We start from the raw sequence: 18,250 nt of genomic DNA, 5'->3' as shown, positions 1-18,250 counted from the left end.
CAGAGAAACTGCTAAGGAGATGTGGGATGCCTTGGCCACATTATATCAGGGATCTTCTTAGCAACAGAAGATGTACTTGGAGTAGAAGTTGAGATTTGCTCAGATGCAGAAGGGATAACGTGTGGATCCATTCCTCACAAAGCTGAAGGAGATCCATGATGAGTTTCTGGTTGTGGGGTATACACCTCAGGATTTAGAGTTAGTGAAACTGGCCCTAAATTTTGTCTTGGATGAGTGGCAAGTCTTTGTCCAGAGTATCCTGGGCAGAGCAGCATTTCCTAATTGGGATGAGAAATGGGTAGCTCTAAAACAAGAGGAGCTGATGAGAGATGTGGTCAAGGTCAAACTTGATGGAAGCTACAGAAGCAGTGGGTAGAACCCCAAGGAGGAGGAGGATAATGCAACCCTTGCATTGAAGGGGCAGTAGGGGCAATAGAGACGAAAGAAAGACATCTCCAAGGTGAAGTGTTTCAGATGTGGCTATATGGGCCACTATGCATCCTTGTTTCCTTTGAAGAAAATAGACAAGGATGAGAAGCATGATCATAAGGTTGCAGCCGTAAAGGTCGAACAAGAGGAGGATTTTGCAATGACAACCAGGATCCTTGAGGAGTCCACCTCTTGTATCAATACCTTGCTACAAGAGCCCAGTTTTACAGTAGCAGGATGGAATAATGTTAGATGGTGCCGAGGAGTGTCAGGGAGATAGTTGCAGTGGCTAGGAGTGCCAGAGTATGAGAAATGCAAAGCAGAGTTGGCAACAGTGCAGATGGAACAGAGAAGAGGTCAGTGGCAGCGTAGTAGATTTAGAGGGTCGGCGTAGAGACTAGCAGTAGTCAGTTCCAGAATTGACGAGGTATCATACTGAACACAATTAGTTCAATAATTTTGGATGTTTTTCAATTTCTTATCTCAGCAACTAAGTTGTAGTACGGATGCAATGTTAGTAGTGGCAGTGCTAGCAGCATAGCAGATGTAACATTCCAGAGGGAGTTGTAGTACAGATGTAGCATTGGCAGTGGCAGTGTCAAAGGTAGTAGTACAGTTGCAGCAGCAGTGCAGTAGTTGGTGGAGAGCATGTCAAACATTAGCAGTGTAGAGGATGATGCTTCAGAGTCAAAGCAGTATGCAGCAATAGTATATTACTATAGCACATTCCTTGCTAAGAGGGAGTGTTGATTTGGGGTAGCATCGAATGTGTTCTAGGCCTCAAATTTTTCAGGGAGGATTGGGCATGTGCATTCCAAAGAACCCAAAAATTGTTTTGGGAAATTCCACCCTGAGATGATTATATTAAAATAATTAATATTTGTATTAGGGTACCTAAGTCTAAACTTAGGAAAATTAAAATATTAATGGGTATTAATCTAATTGTGGGTGAATATTCTAGAAAAAGACGGAGATCAAGTCAAAACGATTTGAGCCTTTGATTAGGAGTTAATATGGGTTGTTGTTTGTCCAAAAGGAAGATATAAGAAGGGGATTGACGGTCATTTGGAAAATACACCAAGAGAGATCAAGAAATCGATTTTATGAAGTGAAAAGTTCTAAGGAGGAAAATTCAATTGACGAGATTTCTTGCAGTTGAGAGGCAGGGATAGTATCCACAGAGAGAGTGATTTTCTTAGTTAGAGAATCATTAGCAGAGAGAGCTATAAAGTAATCCAATAGTGGCAGCGCTGAGCCAGAGGGGCTGACGCAGAGGCAACATAGAAGCCAGTGACGAGTTTGAAATTTGCAGAGGGAAATTAAGTTTTGGAAGCTGGGATCCAGGGTGTGAGACCAAGAGGCAGAAATTGAATCTCCTGGACAGCAAATCGACCAACCAGAGGATTGACATTGTCTCTAGAGAGCTTGACGTTGGGCTGACGTAGATACTGCGCAGAGGTAGCTAGAAAAGCCGGTGCAATCACTCTGGGGTTGAATTAGCCAGGATTTCCAGTGATAGTATGAGGTAACCTCACAATTCTTTCCGCCAGTATTTCTCTCTATAAGTAACTAACATTGTGAGGTACTCCCATATGTATTTAGAATTTACTACTGCTTAATAATAATAAACCCTCAGAATTGTTGCACCAGTTTTCCCGCATTGGGTTTTTTTGAGGACATTTGTCCAAAAATAACTAGGTCTTATGTGTTTGTATTTCCTTGCTCAATTTCTATGTTTGAGAATCATATTTAATTTGGTACGATCTAGATGAAGTAGATTCAATTGGTTGCAGTAGGATTCTAGATATTGTTAGATCTAGGAATTTTACGGGAATAAGTACCCTAGGGCTTTGGGTTGGAACCCTAACAGAGCAAGAGAAAAATACAGTAAGAAACACTCTTACAACTCAGGCAACATGCTTATATAAACAAACTATGCGATAGCGACCATACCCGAATGTCCTTCGTTTGGGTAGTTCCAGCAGGGTTCAGACCCTCTACAACTCCTGATGATCTTTGAATATGAAAGTCAACCAATTCGAACATACATAGCAGCATATAGATAAAGCATTTTAATGAATTAACTTTGTATCATATAAGCAAATGATTAATTATACATCAAAATAACATTCATATATGAATTACAATAGTATATGATGCATAAACACAATTAATCTCAGGAACAAGACAACACTTCTTTTTATTGTAGAAATCTATAACTAACACGGAGAGAATTCACCTAAGTCTTCTTCTTCCAACTCCAAGTGGAACTGTCCTCTAGATCCATCCAGTCCCAGTCTTCAACAGCCTCCTTCCATAACCAATACCATGATATCTCAAGCAAGAGGGAGAATATCAACAATCAAGGAAACAAGGGTTTCCTGAAACTTGGGGAAGTGCTTGAAGCACAGGGATACTTCAGACTCAGTCAGGGATAATCTCAGTATAATAATTCTATCTCTTCTCCTCCTTAAGGCCTTCCCATAGAAGTCTATTTATACTTCTCCCAATTAGTTTTTTAGTTGGGAAACAGTTGGGCCACGAGAAATAGGAGGTAATCAACAGGTAAAAACCGTGAACTCTGCCCATAATTAAGGAAATTTATTTTTTTAAGTGTTTTAACACATATACGCAGGTTGGGTATTGACTAACCCATGTGTACACACTTTTATCTCAAGGAAAAGTAGCGTACAGGGAATAAAACACTGTTTTTAAAATATTTGGACCAAGTCTGGAAGGAGGGGTTGCCCTAGGCCATAAACCAAGCATCACAAATACCAAGGGTGGTAAATGGTGCTATAATAGGGATTGTATAGTTCTAGCCAAGAGGGCTATATTTTTGAGGTTGTCTCTCTTTGAGTGAGTCGATAGAGAGGTAAGACTACCGGATGGAGAATTTGCTAAGGCAGAGAGAGCCACACAGAGCCTCAGCGCAGAGCCAGAGAGACACAATTTTCTGCAAGTTGAGTGTTGGGTAGAAAATTCGTTGGAAGAAGGAAGCAGATCGCACATTGAGGGAATACTTCCTCAATGGTTCCTTGTTGAGTAAATCATTATTTATCATTTCCTAGGCAGCATATGAGCATCAGACTTTCCAGCCCCATCAGGGAGTACGTAAGCGAGCATAGAAGCTATGCAGTAGGGAGAAAGAGGGAGTTGTTTGACAATTTTTGGAGGATATGGAAATGAGTGGCTTGAGGGATCAAGATAGGTTAGACGAAGAATCTAGCTACATCATCTGGAAGGGTAGAATTTCTTTCCTTCTAGATGAGCATGCCCTCAAGATGTATGTTGATAGTGTGGCAATTGAACCTGTGGATGTAGATCTGCTGAAGAAGTACAAATCTGAGATGGCAAAGGCCAAGATGATGGTCCTAGATGGAGTCAAGGATCACGTGGTGTGTCATGTTTCTAGCAGAGCAACTGCTAAGGAGATGTGGGATGCCTTGGCCATGTTATATCAAGGATCTTTCGAGCAGCAGAAGATGTACTTAGAAGAGAAGCTGAGATTTTCTTAGATGTAGAAGGGAGATCATGTGGATCCATTCCTCACAAAGATGAAGGAGACCCATGATGAGTTGTAGGCTACGGGGCATACACCTCAGGATTCAAAGTTAATGAGACTAGCCCTAAATTTTGTGTCAAATGAGTGGCAAGTCTTTGTCCAGAGTATCATGGCCAAAGCAGCATTGCCTAATTGGGATGAGATGTGGGAAGATATAAAACAAGAGGAGCTGAGGAGAGACCTGGTCAAGGTCAAAATTGATAGAAGTAGCAGCAGCAGTGGGTCGAAGCCCAAGGAGGAGGAGGAGAATGCAGCCCTTGCATCAAAGGGGTAGCAAGGGCAACAGAGACGAAAGAAAGACATCTCCAAGGTGAAGTGTTTAAGATGTGGCGAGATGGGACACTATGCATCCCAGTGTCCTTTGAAGAAAAAGGAAAAGGATGAGAAGCATGATCCTAAGGTTGCAGCCACAAAGAACAAACAAGAGGAGTAGTTCGCCATGACAGCCAAGATACCTCAAGGAGGGAGGTGGGGTGATCTAGAATTGTAGTTCGATAGAGCTATAGATGGGAAGGATCCCTGAGGATTCCACCTCTTGGATCAATACCTTGCTACAGGAGCCCAGTTTTACAGTAGTAGGATGGACTAGTGTCAGATGGTGTTGAGGAGTGTTAGGGAGATAATTGTGGTGGCTAGGAGTGTTAGAGTCTGAGCAGCGCAAAGCAGAGTTGGAAGTAGTGTAGATGGCACAGTGCAGAGGTCAGCAACAGTGCAGTAGATTTAGAGGATCAGCTTAGAGACTAACATCATTTAGTTCCAGCATTCATGAGGTATTATACTGAACACAATTAGTTCAGTAATTTTCCATGTTTTTCAGTTTCTTCTCTCAGCAACTGAGTTGTAGTATAGATGCAATGTTAGAAGTGGTAGTGCTAGTAGCATAGTAGATGCAAAATTTGAGAGGGAGTTGTATTACAGATGTATAATTGGCAATGGCAGTGTTAAAGGTAGCGGTACAGTTGTAGCAGCAGTGCAGTAGTTGGTGGACAGCATGTCAGACATCAGCAGCACAAAGGACGATAATTCAGAGTCAGAGCAGTATGTAGCAGCAATATATTGCGAGAGCACATTTCTTGCTAAGAGGGAGTGTTTATTTGGGGTAGGATCGTATGTGCTCTAAGCCTAAAATTTTGCAAGGAGGCTTGGGCACATTCATTCCAAAGAACCCAGAAACCTTTTTGGGAAATTCCACCCAAAGACAATTATATTAAAATAATTAATATTTTTAATGGGGTTGCTAAGTCTAAACTTAGGAAAATTAAAATATTAATGGGCATTAATCTAATTGTGGGTGAATCTTCTAGAAAAAGATGGAGATCAAGTCAAAAGGATATGAGCCTTTGATGAGGAGTTAATATGGGTCGTTGATTGTCCAATGGGAAGATATAAGAAGGGGCTTGAGGGTCATTTGGAAAATACACCAAGAGAGCTCAAGAAATCGATTTTCTGGAGTGAGAAGTTATTAGGAGGAAAATTCGATTGAGGAGATTTCTCACAGTTAAGGTGCAGGGATAGCATCTGGAGAGAGAGTGATTTTCTCAGCTAGAGAATCATCAACAAAGAGAGACAGAGAGTAATCTATCAGTGGCAATGCTGAGCCAGAGAGGTTGACACAGAGCCACGCAGAGGCAGCGCAAAATCTCGTGAGGAGTCCAAAATTTACAGAGGGAATTCAAGTTTCAGAAGTCGGGAGCTGAGGTGTGATACCAGGAGGACAAAATCAAATTTCCTAGGCAGAAAATCGACCAACCAGAGGATTGACATTTTCTCCAGAGAACTTGACGTTGGACTAACATAGATAATACACAGAGGCGGTTCAAAGGTAGCCAAAAAAGTCGGGGGCAATCACTCTGGGGCTGAATCAGCTAGGATTTCTAGTGATAGTGTGAGGTAACCTCACAATTATTTCTACCAGTATTTCTCTCTGTAACTAACTAACCTTGTGAGGTATTAAGAGATGTATTCAGAATTTGCTACTACTTAATAATAATAAACCCTCAAAACTGTTGCATCGGTTTTCTCCCATTGGGATTTTCTGGGGACATTTGTCAAAAATAACAGTGTCCTATGTGTTTGTATTTCCTTGCTCAATTTCTATATTTCAGAATCATATTTAATTTGGTGTAGGATGCTTCAGTAATATACTTCAATATTTCAAAAATAAATCTGAAATAAGGTTGTAATGTAATTTACGATCTAGGTGAAGTAGATTCAGCTGGTTGTCGTAGGGTTCGAGAGATTGTTAGATCTAGGAATTTTCACATGTTAGATGAAATGTCTTTCATGGCTTGTAGGGGTCCAGTCTATTCCTTGTCAATAGTTTTGTAAATTTATGTTTGTTTTGTTGTGTAAATTTATTTCTAAAGGTGTCATTGAGTTCTGGGTAGTGACCTGGGCTCAGGGCCTGAAAAATTAGCACAAATCTCGGAGTTGCAGGCACAACACTAGGGAAAACATTCCCTGGAAGCTCCCTTGCCCTTCTTGTGGGGACTTCTAGCTTCTAGAGCCTTCCACATGCACCCTTGTCCATATTAAGGGAGCCTCCATGGGTTTGATGCCCTAAAACATCAGTTGGTCTCAGGGGTTGGTTAACTGAATGGTTGGGTTGGCTCCTAGGAGTTTTGTTGCTCATGTGGAAGGTTTGTGTGATGTGTTCCATCAATTCCACTTCCTTAACTGACACATATGGAGTCGAATCATATCATAGTAACTTCTCATCACATGTTTATGCCAGTTGGTCGGTTACTTAGTTAGATGTGCGAGGAGGGTGTTACAGAGTGGTATCAGATCCAACTTTCATTCTGTTTGGGTGGTGTCTGGTTTCAGTTCTCCTTGTGTGATATCTGATACCACATATTAGTATCAGAGCATGGTTCACCCTTTGGACTAGATGGGCGATGTGTTGGTCGTGCGTTCATGCCGATTGCATATGTGTTTTGTATGCTCACAGTCCATGTGCTTGTTGCATTTGCAAAGTGTTGAAGGTTGATGGTGTTGTTGTTTGATGTGTCATCATGAGTGTATGGTTGCATATTCATTTTTTATGCATGTTGTTTGTCAATTTAATTGTCTTAAATTGTTACATAAATTATCGACCGGAGTTGGTAAACTTGTGAAGTGCAAGTGCACTATATATGCTAGAAGCCTTCAAATTATTAATTTGTATGATTGAGTTATTGAAAATTATTTCTAAGGATGTTTTGTGTTCCTATTTTACTCTTTAAAGAAAATGAAATTAACATATTCAATCTCAATTACATTCTTGCTCACTCCTTTCTAATGAAATAAAAAATGCTCTTTACACTTGTAAAATGAAACTAAAGCAAATTGAAATTATCTTATTGAATTAAGAAAAACTTAACTAATCTATTGCAACACAAATTTAATCTCTAAAATCATAAGTATTCATCTAATGTTCTAACAATTCTTTACATAAAAACTAAAATGAAATTGACCTCTAGTTAAAATGAAAACTATACATCTTCTTATTATCAATCACTCATGCTTTGAAATAAAATTCTTTTGAAATGAAATGCTCTAAAGAAAACTACAAAGGAATCACTCATGCTTTAAAATTAAATATTTTGAAACAAAATTGTAAGGAAATCACTCATCTTCTGAAATGAAACACTCTGAAATGAAATTGTAAGGAAATCACTCATGTTTTGAAATGAAACACTCTGAAATGAAATTGTAAAGAAATATATGAGATGCTTTTGAAATGAAAGTTGTAAATAAATCTATGAAAGGTGTGTATGCCACAATTATCATCATTAGTGAAATCTTGCTATTTCTATTTAATTAAAATCAATGCTACAAAACGATTATAGAGCACATCAATAACTAAAATAAATGATAAAACTAAAATATAGAAATGCAGAATCTTCATTGTTTGCAGGGGCCCTCCACAAACAAGCGGTCACGAAACTCTATTCACACAGTCAACTATGCATAAAGCTTCATTCTTCATTAACATGAAAATGAAGTTTTTAGAACATCATTGTCGCATACATCAAATTCAACCTTTGTTCATGTTTTGGTGCATGTTATTTATAAAATCTCGTGTCAAATAGTTGTTCAAGATTTTTACGCCTACCATTAGCTAACATAATTCTAAACTTAGCTTCTAACAGGTATCAAAATATTTTTTTCTCATGATTTTCTATTTGGCAAAGCAAATCATGAAGCATAAGATTTTCGGACTCTCGCTTGCCTATTTAGCAACACGTTGACTTTCACCCTTTGACCACACAATAAAACAATCCTTTGATGATCTAGTTCAGATGGATAGGATGGAATCGTTGAAGGGATCAATATCCACCTGTCCATATCTTTTTTTTCTTAGGTGGCACCTTCGATCCTAGTAAACCTTGGATTTGGCTACAGAAACATAGATTAGTTACAGAATTGCATGAATTCGGTAGCTAATACAAACATCAATTCATTAATATGAAAAATTATTAAATATGAAAGATAAGACAATTAAATATGTTACCATGCCAAAAACCTTGTAGTTTGATGCCTTTTGAGTTGATGATGACGGTCAAAGAGAGGAAAATTTTGTAAGGGAGAGTGTCAAAATGAAACATTCATGAGGCTCTACATTCCCCACACGGAGGCCATTGCGTGTCCTCATGCAAAAATTTAGAATTGGACTACTGTATTTCTTCTGAGATTTGATCTAGTACATCTAGTTTTATCTTCTTTACCCTCTTTTTAGCCACTGCTATTCTTGTTCTTTTCATCATGATTTTATACTTCAAATTTATCACCTTTCCTCTAAGAACCTTATTCTTTTGCTTTAACTGTTTGTTTTTCTTATACCACAGGCCCAAATGCAAAAGAAGATTATCATTTTGTTGTGGCCACAACCACCACCCTATCAATTCTTTTTGTTTTTAAAACTTGTTTCTATTGGTGATATAACTTTGAATTAGCTCTCATTTGGCTTTTGAATCACTCAAATCGGACAAAAAACAAAGGAGTTGTGATTACAAAACTGTTGGTCAGTATGGTCGACCACTGCTCTCTCGCACGTGACAAATAAATTGTAATTTGTTATTTTTTCATGGATTTGTTTTACAGAGTAACTACTATTGTTCCCTAAAGGGAACAACATTTTTTCAAGTGTTTTTGTTGTTCCCTCCAGGGAACAGCTGTTGTTCCCTAAAGGGAACATCACCTTTTTGGAGTGTTTTTTGCTATTCCCTCCAGGGAACAGCTACTGTTCCCTCAAGGGAACAACACTTTTTTGAGTTTGTTGTGGCCACAACCACCACCCTATTAAAACCTGCTCTGGGGGAAAATTTGAATGGGTCCCTTGAGAAGTTTGATCTTTCATCTCTCCGAATGATAACCGTAGTTGTCAGATGGAATTATGTCCTCAAAGTTGAACGGTTCAATGGTTTATTAATTATGGTTGCAATCCATTTTTAATCATCAGTCCCCAAAAAATCATTGCGCCCTCTTGAGATTTAGAGTCGAAAGGACTCATATGACCCCCAGTTGCAGAGTCTGTCCCTTATGAAAGTTTTTATGAACGTAAGGTTTGTTTTAGGAGTTTCTGTCATATCTCTCATAATCATAGCTAATGTTAATCATTCACGTAGGCAAGGACCAAGAGAAGAAAAGCAAGGTCGGCGAGCTGATGCATAAGCATCATGAAGGGCTACAACGAAAGATGCAGAGGGATCGTGAGGTGGTAATAAAATTCGAGAAAGTAACACAGCCTTTAAATGATCATCATAGGAACAACATGTCTAGTCCACATGATACCCATACTAGATTTTTGTTGCCATGTGTCGTGGCCTTGGGACAGAATGGGGTAGGATGTCCTAAAATTCTGAGAAGACAAGAAGCAAAACAAATGTTGGTATAAGAGTTCTTATGTCGCTCTGGGGGCCCTAGATGACACCTCTACACCACCGATGTTGATATTACAATGACATACTCCGCAAGAAATGGATATGGAACCACCATAGTGCATAATGGAGGCACACTCTATTTTAAGTGGAGGTATGTTGTTGGGAAAAGTATCTACTTAGAACGCCCCTATCCCACTCTAAGGTGTGACAGTGCCTTAGCAACAAACAAGGAAAACTACTTTCGTATTCTTCTTTATGAATGTAAACGAAGAGGAAGGATGAACTAACTTGTGTCTTGCGTTAGTTTGTTGATCCACTCACTCTCCTCTTTGACAGCTTCCAGCTACCTGCTCCCTTACTTTCCCAGCTTCACCATGTTCCTGCAAGATCACAGAAGAGGAAAACTACACAAAGATATAGATTTACATTCATAACTAGCTTAGGATCATATTTAAGTTAAACATGCAAATATAACAAAACATCATTGATACACAAGCATGTAGGAGAAACTCAAATAGTTTTATTGATATAACAAGAATATCTAGGAGGAGATACAACCAAGTGAGTCCCGATCCAGCATCTACCTCCCAGCAAAGGAATCCCTTCCTCACCTCCAACAAAGCATAAATCACCCAATGCACTAATCTCAATCTCAAAACCAATAGCAATTCTCTGCAAAGTACAAAATTCCAGCCTCTGGATCTCTGGGATGAGGGATCCATATATAGATGTAAGCAGAGAGGATGAGTCAGCTTATGTTTTGACTTGTGGCTTCTCTCTGTCAGTTCTTGCTTCCACTTGGAGGCTGAGAGCCTCTTACTCATCCTTGGTCGAACTCAGTGAGGCAAGTGTCATTGAGGAAGATTCTGGAAGCTTCCATTGTCTGTCCACCTCGCGGAATGACACTGCCATTTGGCATTTCCCGCTCAGCGCACCCTGGTAGTGCATTTAGGTGCATTGCAACGCACCTAGCTAGTGTACTGGGGTGCTATGCAACGCAGGTAGCTAGTGGAGCAGCTGAAATGATCCTGATTTGATTGTTTCTGAGTAGTTTCTGGTGGAGAACTTCTGGGAGAAGCTGTCATTGGTTGACCTTGTTCCTCTAGGGGTAGGAACAACACTTTTAGGGACTTTGGATCCCTTGGATTATGGACATTCCATGCTTAGAGCTGTAAGGCACAAAAATGTCTATAACAGTTGCCCCCTAAAGTATGAGGCCGTTTATCGGGTGAAATGCTTTATTAGGAGGATTTGAAGTTCTTTCAATGCTGGGAGGAGACCTGTAATAAGATACAATACAATACATTATTTTCATACTGTTTTCATGATCTAGCTGAGGCGAGCATTCCCATGCTCAGCTTTATAAATTCATTTTTATGTACACAGGACAGACAATCGTCTGATGGTAGACTGATGATTCTGATGAAGTCATCATCCCTTTGGTAGGATGATTATCTGTGCTGCAATGTTGTACATGTCAATGTCTTTATTTTTCCTGAATATATATCGCAGCCCGGATGGATGAAACTAGATCCGGGGTCTTCAATCTCGTTCGATCTTCACTCGAAGTACAAGTCGATCCATGTGAGAAATGTTTTGAAGTCGAACATGGAAAGACATCGCTTGATTACCAGTCAATGATGTAAACTGTTAACAAGCGCGAGAGGAATCACCGATAAGGATGATGACCCTCAAGGTACTACAGTACAATTCACGTGGTGTGAATAAAGGACTTGGCATCGAACACCACGCAAAATCTTTCGGTCGAAGGTCATTGATGTATACCTGTCGCCGGAAGTGAGAAACTTGCCATTGAGGCATGCAAGCTTCAAAGTACTGAATAAGGTGTTCCTAGATCAACTTCTTGGATAATGAGCTGATGTCGACAAGAAGCGATCCGTCAAAGGAGGGCCTTGATGAATCCCACATCAATGACACGGAACGGAGCAAATGATTTTGATGGAGGTGAAAACAATCTGATGATATATGGTTCAGGGTGGCGGTCATGAAAGAATGAAGTATAATGTATGGTAGTGGATGGGACACGGGTGACTTCTCTGGATGACTTCTCTTGAACATGTCGGCGACACTTATGTGATGGATTGGTAGCATTTACCCCAAATGTGGATGGTATGGCGAGACCATGGTGATGTGACCGGTGAATGAAACAACCCAACCCGACTCAGGCACGGAGTGGAAGTGTCATGTTCAAGAGCGACTTGCTACCAATAAAGATTCTTTGAGTTTCTTCCCAATTTTTCCCCAGTCATTGCTGACCAGTACCTCTTTATTTTTGTCAAGCTTGAGGAGGATAACATATGCTTGTTCTATAATTTTCCCTTCAGGCAAACCCAACGCTATGTTTTAACGAGCCTAGCGATAGTGAAACTCGTTCTCGTCTAAAGACAAGTTTGTTGCTATTAATGTTTTTAACGAGTCTAACGACAAAGATAACTCGGTCCTTTTCATTTTTAGAGAGTCTGAAAAGGTACGTAAAGTTAACTCCGGAATTCCTTTTTCGTCATCTAATCCCTTAAGTCCGAAAAAGTATAAAACAATACAGAAGGGATGAATTTTCGATAGTTTTAACGAGCCGAACAACACAAGCGCTCAATCTTTTTGTGCAATAATCCCTCAGGTCCAAAAAGATTAAAATCTAGAGGAGGGATAGCACTTCCGGTCGCTTTAACGAGCTGGAAGGCCAAAACTCGGCAATCTTTTCATATTTTACGAGTCAGATGAAAAGAGCTTAAAGAAGACTCGTCTTTTGAGGAACGAGTGATAAAATGGGCAGCAGTTGATTCCAGGTAAGGGTTGGAATTTTCCAAGCACGGCAGTGTCACAAGGATGGCTAGTGAAATCACTCTTCGCAGCTGTTCCTCAAAATGGGTAAACAATCAAATGGAGGTGAATGATCGGCCAAATGAAAAGTGGAGGTGACGGTGCAAACACGACCAAGGCTTTAATGGCTGATAATGTTACATTCACGGTGGTTATTTACCGGAGGATAGTTCATTTTTTAACGAGCTTAAACGCAGATTGAAACACTTGCTCGGTCTTATGTTTATTTTTTAACGAGCATGAACTATGTGCTAAAACTTCTCGATAAGATGGTCTTGTTTTGATTTTTTACCATAAATAGATTTGCTTTTCAAAGATGGTACTGCATTTTCAATTGCTTCATCAAACTAGTTAGAAATGAATAACATTTGCTTGAAAATGAGATTAAAACGCTAATATTTTACTTTGAACTACGTAAAAAGCAATTAAAAAGTGTTTTTACCTCTCATTTTACCATTTCATTTGAACTTGGCTTGTTGGAGCTTTGGAGGTGCCTCTTCCCCCTTGATTTTCATCAGCTGATTTCGGGAGATTCTGTGGACGATTCTCGGCGCCGTCTGGACTAGGTAGGAGCTAAACCTGAGCTCTTTCATTTCATGGTTTCCTTTTTGCATTCTGTGCTTCATTCTCTGCTTTTCTGAGCCCCTGGGGTTTGATGGGTTCGTTCTGCCATCAACGCACCCTAGGCATATCGAAACCTGCGCTGAATGTTGACCAGTATGAAGGCAGTTTGACATTCAACGCAGGTGGAACACTGCTGCAGATGCGTTGGGCGCAGAAAAGGAATTTGTTGCACAGTTTTTGATGAAAATTTTTGCCTGTTTCTCATCAAAATCAGGATCTAACTCTCTTTTTGTTTGTTTTTCAGAGATCTTGGAGCAAGATGACCCTTACATGGCGAGAACGAGAACATGAAGAAGAGGACATGATTGCCCTACATGATCCGGTTACAGTGAACACTCTGCGAAACTGTGGCTTGCTGAAGTTCTTCCGTATTTCTAGCATGAGACAGCAGATCAACCTACTGCAGTATTTGCTCGATGCTTGGGATCCTATCAATCAAGTTTTCCAGATTAGGGGCAAATCTATCCCCTTGACTGCAGTAGACATTTACTTCTTGACTGGCTTGTCGAGGCGGGGTGCCCCCATCTCTTTGTCAAGTTCGGCCCGAGGGAGTGACTCTGTGAGAGATTATGTCCGCCAGTATTACAGGGAAGGATCTCAGCCGAGTAAAGACGGCAAGATCATCATCCGTGATGTCACTGACAGGTCCCTTAGGTCTATCCTGTTTACTTTTGGTAGGATGGCCGGTAGTGCGTCTCTTCATGTAGCCAACAGATCCTATATGCAGCATGCCTTGGAATGCCTCCAACCGAAAATATTCAACTGGTGTGATGCAGTACTTCTTGTGATGAAAAGTCAGTTGACCAAGATAAAGGACGGGAGGTTGAAGACCTTTGGGTTCGGTTCTATTTTGACCGCCTTTGCCTTGGAGAAGATACCACTGATGCAGCCACAGTACATTGCACTCGACTTACCTTCTCCTACTGAACCACGTATGCAGAGATGGGTTGACCATATGTCTAGGCATGCTGGCCAGTCTCAGATTTCGTTTTCTGATACCTTCTTCAGGTGGTTTGATTGTCAGGAGATGGCTTATGCCGAGTATCCATATGCTAGCATGGACTTCTGGGGTGATCCGGATTTAGTACTGCCGGATGGCGAGCAGTGGGGCACTATTGGTAAAATCTTTGACCATATCACTGTTTACTTTTTTTATTTATAATGTCCTTGTGCTTTATTCTATCAAGACTTTAATCAAACTCTTGTGTACATGCAGATGTTGGTCCTGTTCGTCCAGTAGTTCGCCAGAGAGTGCCAGCCGCTGCCCCAGCAGGAGAGGCTGCTGGGAGGGTTATTCTTCGTGACCTTGATGTGGCCGAGACTCTCACAGCTGTGCAGGAGCAGGTTGAGAGCCTTACTCTCGGTATTCTAGATGTGAGGATCGACGAGCTACCTTTGCAGTTACAGCAACATACTACTGGTGTGCCTAGACGATGGACTCGTCTCTTGCGCATGATCGCACAGGCTGTGACTTGCTATCACGAGCATCATTAGACTAGGGTGCCCCCTAGCATTTTGAGTTTTGGGTCATGTGACCGATTTTGTCTTGGTTACAGAACATTATATGTAAACCATAAACAACTATATATATATTTTGATTTTCGGGGTTTTATTCTGGTTGAGCTATATGATCCACATGTAAAACATTGATGATGTGTTTCTTTTTATAAATGTTGCAAATGTCTATCTAACACATAGTTTGCTAATGAGTCGGTTAATGTGTTTAAGTTTCTGGAAATATGTTGGTATTGAATAAAATCAAATTATCTTTCCAAAATCTTAACCCTTAGGAACATGCGATAAATAGCTGGGTTTCGGACGGAATATATACCATTGAGTTGTAGTATTACGAGTTGTGAGTCTAGCCTGACGATTAGTCGGTGTATACCATGAGTGATGGCATCAGAGAGAAGTTCTATCAACGCGATATACTCAGCGATGTTATTCATTGATTGACCAATACATACACCTCTGAAACTTACTAACTCGCCGCTTGGATAAAAAATGGCCCAGGCTACAGAGGACAGGTTCCGCGAACTACGACTCGCTCCGTCGGCATATCCAACACATGTCTCCAAAAGGTTAGACATCTGCAATAAATGTAAAAAGGTGGATTACTCGACCAAAACGAACACTTTAGCGAAAACAAAATACAACAAAAGCATATTGGTTACTATTTAAGCTTAGTAACGCTTAAGGTACAACCCATTGCAAGGTTGCGCCAGTGGAATTCCGTCATAATCCATTAACTCGTAGGCTCCTTTTGCTAACACCCGTTTAACAATATAGGGGCCCATCCATAAAGACTTAAATTTACCTGCTCCCAATTTATCGGATTCTTGGTCGTAAAGCAAGACCAAGTCACCTTCTGAGAAGACACGGGGTTTGACATTTTTGTCGAACTGCGCCTTGACTCGTTTCTTATGGGCTTCGTTAGCCAAAGCGGCATCACGACGGGTTTCATCCAATTGGATTAATTCCAAGAAACGGGCCTCTTCTTCTGAAGTTCCGGGGAGGAGATCGATTGCGAGTTTAAGAGACGAGATTTCGCACTCGACTGGCAAGACTGCTTCCAGGCCATATACCAGTTGGAAGGGTGTGAACCCGGTTGCATTCCTTACCGATGTTCGGTAAGCCCACAAGGCTGAGTACAGGATTAGGTGCCACCTTCTTTTGTGAACTCCGATCATCCTTTGCAACATATGCTTCAGGACCTTGTTGATCGCTTCAACTTGTCCGTTGGCTTGCGGATAATACGGAGTAGAGCTATCGTGAGACAATCCTAGTTTGGCAGCTAATTCGAGCATCATGTGATTGCGAAAATGCGATCCATGATCTGTGACTAGAGCCTGTGGTACACCGAATCTGGCGACTACATGATTGAAAAAGAAAAGGGCAGCTGTTTCACCAGTATTATCTAATGTAGGCATCGCCTTGGCCCATTTGGTAAAATAGTCAACGACGACTATGATATACCCATGCCCCCCGGTCGAGGTGGGGTTACATGTCATGAAATCGATGCCCCATTTGGCGAACGGCCCAACAACAACTATTGGCTGTAGAGGTGCGGGTGGTCTTCTGGTTTTGCTATCAAAAATTTGACAAGCATGGCAACTTCTGACTGCGGTTATGCAATCTTTGAACATTGTTGGCCAGAAGTATCCTGCTCGTAAGATTTTTTGTGTTGTAGCATATCCAGATTGATGCCCCCCACAAGCTCCTGAATGACACTCATTCAGGGCTTTCTCGGCCTCCTCATGGGTGAGGCACCTTCTCAGAACTGTATCGATACCACGACGGTAAAGTGTATCACCGACGATCATGTAGTCTTTTGCTTGGTATCGTATACGTTTCTGTTCGGAGTGAGAGGTGTTAGGCCTAAACTTTTGGGTTTGGAGATAAATTATTATATCTCCATACCACTCATTGCTTGTAGATATCAGAAACAGATTCTCATCCACGATTGATTCTTCGGATGTTTCATCGTTGGACGACGATGGGAGATCGCATAATAATTCTGCAAAAACTAGAGCTTTCTTTGATTTGGATTTTACGAATTCCAGATCAAACTCTTGAAGGATTGCTATCCATTTTGAATATTTGCCCCCCAGCAACTGTCGCGACAATATATAAGTCATGGGGTTGCAATCAGACAGAATGGTAGTTTTCCGAAAGAGGACATAGTGTCGAAATCTTTGTATCGCTTGAACAGCTGCAAGCGCTAGTTTTTCAACATAAGAATATTTGCTTTCTGTATCATTTAAGTTTTTACTTAAATAATATATAGGGTGTTCAATTCCATCGACTTCTTGAACTAATGCCATTGCGATGGTCGTATCTGTTGCAGCCAGATACAGGTTAAAATCTCTTTGATAATCGGGGGCGTATATTAATGATGCTTTTACTAAGGAATCTTTTAAAGCATCAAAGGAAGCTTACGCAACCTGATCCCATACAAAAGGTACCTCTTTTTTCAAAAGACGTGTATAACCTTTAGCAAGTTCGGCGTAATTTGGAATGAACCTCCTCAGAAAGTTTGCTTTCCCTTGGAGTTTTTAAATCTGAAGCAAATTTGAAGGTGGAGGTAAATTTATGATTGCCTGAACCTTGCACGGGTCGAGACGAATCCCATCCTTGGAGACTACAAAGCCAAGTAAACGACCAGAACTGATGCAAAATACACATTTGTGTGGATTGAGTCGTATCTTGTAGTGTCGACAACCTAGAAATATCGCTCTTAAATGCTGTGGATGATCAGTCCGCTTTGGCGAATGAGCCGGAAGGTCGTCGAGGTATGGTTGAACGATGTTTTTGATGTCATGGAAGGCATAATTCATTGCCCTCTGAAACGTCGCCCCTACGTTCTTTAAACCAAAGGGTAATTTTCGATATGAGAATGTGCCCCATGGACAAATGAATGCAGTCTTTGACTGGTCCTGTGGGCGGATATTTATTTGATTATACCCGGAAAATCCATCCATGAATGAAAAGATTTCGCATCCGGCGCATTCATCAATTATCTGGTCGATGAAGGGTGTAGGGTAGTTGTCTTTTGAACAAGCTTGATTTACATCCCTATAGTCGACACACACTCTAATTGTCCCTTGTTTCTTCATAACAGGGACAATATTCGATACCCAATAGGTTAGAGGAACCGGGTAGATGAAACCAGCATGGAGAAGTTTTTCAACTTCTGCCTTAATGGCAGCGGCTTTCTTGGGGTGCACCTGCCTGAGCCGTTGTCGTACTGGTTTGACATCTGGATACATCTTAATTTCGTGTTCAATGATACTCGAGTCGATGCCTAGCATTTCACTTTATGACCAAGCAAAGAAATCTTTGAATCCGCGAAAAAGAGCGTTATATATTTCCAGTTCTGAAGGAGAACATCATTTGCTGACATAAATATTCTCTACAACATCTGTTT

This window comes from Pinus tabuliformis, chromosome 9, assembly GCF_031772625.1.
Source record: "Pinus tabuliformis cultivar Carrire ecotype Pingquan chromosome 9, CPIR1, whole genome shotgun sequence".
Classification (NCBI taxonomy): Eukaryota; Viridiplantae; Streptophyta; class Pinopsida; order Pinales; family Pinaceae; genus Pinus; species Pinus tabuliformis.
Note: the sequence above shows the minus strand (reverse complement) of the source record.